Source organism: Montipora capricornis, chromosome 7 (assembly GCF_036669925.1).
Source record: "Montipora capricornis isolate CH-2021 chromosome 7, ASM3666992v2, whole genome shotgun sequence".
Lineage (NCBI taxonomy): Eukaryota > Metazoa > Cnidaria > Anthozoa > Scleractinia > Acroporidae > Montipora > Montipora capricornis.
Genome location: NC_090889.1, coordinates 267,878 through 272,877, shown reverse-complemented (window position 1 = coordinate 272,877; position 5,000 = coordinate 267,878). Strand labels below are relative to the sequence as shown.

At 38.9% G+C, this 5,000-nt stretch overlaps 1 long non-coding RNA gene across 1 annotated transcript in view; it reads right to left on the bottom strand.

Annotated features, from left to right (window-relative positions):
- The window catches only part of LOC138057747 (uncharacterized), a 2,465-nt gene extending 2,112 nt beyond the window's left edge, over nt 1–353 (bottom strand). The window contains exon 1 of the long non-coding RNA XR_011133705.1: nt 222–353. This is a non-coding gene — a long non-coding RNA (uncharacterized lncRNA). The remainder of the gene's footprint in view (nt 1–221) is intronic.
- Between the last annotated feature and the right edge of the window lie 4,647 nt (nt 354–5,000).

Sequence of the window (5,000 nt, the reverse complement as noted above, 5' to 3'; positions counted from 1 at the left end):
CCTTTCAAAGACCTTTTGACCAGACTATTTATCATCAATATGCATGTGAAATGTGAGACGAGAGTGCTGGCCGCAAAGTTTCTGGAAGGGGCCGAAATTGCCGAGACTCGAGGATTTTCCGGAGACGCGGTCGAAATCACAACATATAACCCTAGCAAACAAAGCAAAAACAAAACGAAACAAAAACAAAAATGCAAGTAGACCTGTGTGAAGCCACTTACAGTTGAGGAGAGATGTTATGTGATGTAATATTCATAGCATCTCCGGGAAATCCGGCTATTCCGGCTGATTTCAAATAACATTCAAATGGCATGTCAGGCGAAAGAGCTGTACGAAGAGCCATAAGATCCGGCTAACCCGAACCCGAACCGAATACCTCTCGGTCGGCTCCCTCAGCTCACTTTGCATTGAAATATTCATGAAGTACGACCTGGCCGAGGAGTTTTCCGACCGAAATGGCCGGGACTCGAGAACTTTCCGAAAACAAAATCGATATCATCACATCATATAAGCTCTGTAAAACAAAACAAAACTGCAAGTAGATTGTGAATGATCTACTTACAGCCGAAGAGAGAAGTTATGTGATGCAATATTCATAGCATATCCGGGAAATCCGTAATATCCGCCTTTTCCGACCCCTTCTGCGATAATAATCAAGTGTCACGTACCGAAATGGCCGGGAATCGAGAATTTTCCGAAGACAAAATCGATATCACATCATATAATCTCTACAAAACAAGACAAAACTGCAAGTAGATTGTGAATGATCTACTTAAAGCCGAAGAGAGAAGTTATGTGATGCAATATTCATAGTATGTCCGGGAAATCCGTGATATCAGACCGATTTCACGAGGATATGAATATTTAAACATTCTGCTTATCTTTACTGCTGTAAGTACTATCACTATTGTTATAATACATACTATATATTATACTTACAGTTGTAAGGAGAAGTAAAAAGAATTAAATATTCATATCCCCGTCAAATCCGTGAAATCCGTCTTTTTCCTTCTCAAATAAGTATGCACTTTGCATGATGTATTACATCCCGAAAATCAGTGACACTGCAAGTGTCCGCCCTTGAATTAATCCTAAACTGGAAGACGGGAAAGACGGATTTCACGGGGATATGAATATTTAAACAGTCTACTTCTCTTTACTACTGTAAGTACTATCACTTTTCTTATTATAATACATACTATATATTATACTTACAGTTGTAAGGAGAAGTAAAAAGAATTAAATATTCATATCCCCGTCAAATCCGTGAAATCCGTCTTTTTCCTTCTCAAATAAGTATGCACTTTGCATGATGTATTACATCCCGAAAATCAGTGACACTGCAAGTGTCCGCCCTTGAATTAATCCTAAACTGGAAGACGGGAAAGACGGATTTCACGGGGATATGAATATTTAAACAGTCTACTTCTCTTTACTACTGTAAGTACTATCACTTTTCTTATTATAATACATACTATATATTATACTTACAGTTGTAAGGAGAAGTAAAAAGAATTAAATATTCATATCCCCGTCAAATCCGTGAAATCCGTCTTTTTCCTTCTCAAATAAGTATGCACTTTGCATGATGTATTACATCCCGAAAATCAGTGACACTGCAAGTGTCCGCCCTTGAATTAATCCTAAACTGGAAGACGGGAAAGACGGATTTCACGGGGATATGAATATTTAAACAGTCTACTTCTCTTTACTACTGTAAGTACTATCACTTTTCTTATTATAATACATACTATATATTATACTTACAGTTGTAAGGAGAAGTAAAAAGAATTAAATATTCATATCCCCGTCAAATCCGTGAAATCCGTCTTTTCCTTCTCAAATAAGTATGCACTTTGCATGATGTATTACATCCCGAAAATCAGTGACACTGCAAGTGTCCCCCCTTGAATTAATCCTAAACTGGAAGACGGGAAAGACGGATTTCACGGGGATATGAATATTTAAACAGTCTACTTCTCTTTACTACTGTAAGTATTATCAATATCTTTACAAAACATATTATTATTATTATTATTATTATTATTATTATTATTATTATCAGTTATGTTCTGTTTAAACTTTCCTTTGAATAGTCCAGTACTTTTCCGTTTGATGGTTATTGTTATTCTTGTTACCATTCTCCGGATATTGACCAGATATTGATGGTTTCCGACTTTTCCGACAAAAAGGTTTTCGGAAGGGTTCGGATTGGCCGGATGTTACGGCTATTCGTCTCGCTCTGTGGTCCCACGTGACACTTGATTATTATCTCAGCTGGGTCGGAAAAGGCCGATATCACGGATTTCCCGGAGATGCTATGAATATTGCATGACATAATTTCTCTCTTCGGCTGTAAGTAGATCATTCACAATCTACTTGCAGTTTTGTCTTGTTTTGCAGAGGTTGTATGATGTGATATCTATTTTGTCTTCGGAAAATTCTCGATTCCCGGCCATTTCGGTACGTGACACTTGATTATTATCTCAGAAGGGGTCGGAAAAGTCAGATTTCACGGATTTCCCGGAGATGCCATGAATATCTTATCATATAACTTGTCAATTTAACTGTAAGTTGTTTTACATCGTTAGATATTCGTTGCATCTTCGGGAAATCCGATAAATCCGACTTTCTCGACAGAAAGGTCTTCGGGAGGGTTCGGATTGGCCGGATGTTACGGCTATTCGTATCGCTCTGTCGTCCCACGTGACACTTGATTATTATCTCAGCTTGGTCGGAAAAAGCGGATATCACGGATTTCCCGGAGATGCTATGAATATTGCATCACATAACTTCTCTCTTCGGCTATAAATAGATCATTCACAATCTACTTGCAGTTTAGTTTTGTCTTACAGAGCTTATATGATATGATGATATCGATTTTGTTTTCGGAAAGTTTTCGAGTCCCGGCCATTTCGGTCCCGGTCGGAAAACTCTTCGGCCAGGTCGTACCTCATGAATATTTCAATGCAAGATGAGTTGAGCGAGCTGGCCGAAAAGTTCTCGGGAGGGTTCGGATTGGCCGGATCTTACGGATATCCCGGGGACTTTACGATGAATCGCTTCTCTCTTTAACTGCAAGTAAATGGCGAATAAAAATAAGTTGTCTATTTGTCTCTTGTAGCGCCTGCGTTCAAATTCGGTGGCGATCCCAAACAGGGTTGACCACTGTCTCACGAGATTCTCCTTCAACGTGTACCGGGCGAACAAAATCGGAAATGGCGGATTTAACGATTCTTCAAAACACTCAATTGGTCCGTTCACCGCGGACCGAAGTGAAAAGGGAACCAAGAAATAAGGGAAACGATCTATAACATTTCCCAAATTTCAATTTTGTTTCCTTTTTTGAGTTGAGTGTTGTATTTCGTCAGCAAAATTTCGGCATTCGATTGTGTTCCACAAAGTGATCTTTTAGTCGCTTTTTGGCTTCTTTCTTTTTAACTAACGATGTTTTTGAGCGCATTTTGTTTTTCAAAGGTGTTCCTTTTCTTGGTTCTGGAACGGTCCCCTCTTGAAAAGCGAGAACAGATTGTTCCTCTTTTTTGTGTTCCTTTTGATGAATTCGGAACGTGCTTTCATACTACTTGGGAACAAAATGGTCCTTCATTGCTAAAAGGGGAACCAATTGTTCCGAGTTCCGAATCCCGAGCGGAACAAATTGGTCCTTAATGGGTGATTTGGGAACTATTGTTCCTAAACATGTGTTCCTTTTGATAAAATGGGAACGTGCTTTTATAAAGATACGGAACAAAATGGTCCTTTATTGTTAAAAAGAGAACCAATTGTTCCGAATTCCTAATCCCAAGCGGAACAAATTGGACCTTAATGGGTGATCTGGGAACTACACCTTTTGCTGTTCATTTACGCAAAAGATACATTCATTTACGTCAACAGTCGAAACTACGTTCATTAGCACTTCCATGAACTTCAATAACGCGAACGAACTTTCAATAACGCTATTTGCATGTGAATTAACATTCAATAGCATCAACGGATGAACCATTGCACCTTTGGACAATCAAAGATAACAAATATCCTTTCAATCTCGCGCAATGGTTAATCATTAACACTAATAGAAAATCAATTGCATAGTGTGACAATCAATGGCGTATTAGAGACATAAAATAATCAATTTGCATGGAGACGCACAATCAATTGCACCTCCATACAATCGTTTATTCGAAATGCGTAAATGAACAGTAAAAGGTGTATAGTTCCAAAAAAAAATGTGTTCCTATCTACAACATGGGAACCAATTGTTTCGAGTTCCGAATTCCGAGCGGAACAGATTGGACCTTAATGGATGATTCGAGAAATATTGTTCCTAAAAATGAGTTCTTTTCTATCAGGGGCCAAGATGGCACAGTCGGTTAGTACGCGGCCTTGGTGCAAAGAGGTCGTGAGTTCGATTCCCCGGTTCTCGCATCCTTGTTTCGACTTCTTTCCTTTCCGTGTAGCTAAGTAGCTTTAAATACCCGTAAAGCGGAGCAGTGATGGAGAGGGGGTAGTAAAATGAGCGCACCGTCGACCTCAGGTTTGTCAGCTAAATTACTGTTACGAGTTATCGACGTTAAATATCGTTACTTTACTTTACTTTACTTTTATCGCATGAGAACCAACTGTTCCGAGTTCCGAATCCCGAGCGGAACAAATTGGACCTTAAATGGATGATTTGAGAACTATTGTTCCTAAAAATGTGTTCCTTTTGATAATATGGGAACGTTTTTTTTTTTAAATAAAAATACGGAACAAAATGGTCCTTTAGTGTTAAAAAGGAACCAATTGTTCCGAGTTCCGAATTACGAGCGGAACAAATTGGACCTTAATGGATGATTCGAGAAATATTGTTCCTAAAAATGACTTCTTTTCTATCAGGGACAAAGATGGCACAGTAGGTTAGTAAGCTGCCTTGGTGCAAGAGGTCCTGAGTTCGATTCCCGGAGCTTCCGTCCTTGTTTCGACTTCTTTCATTTCCGTGTAGCTAAGTAGCTTTGAATAAA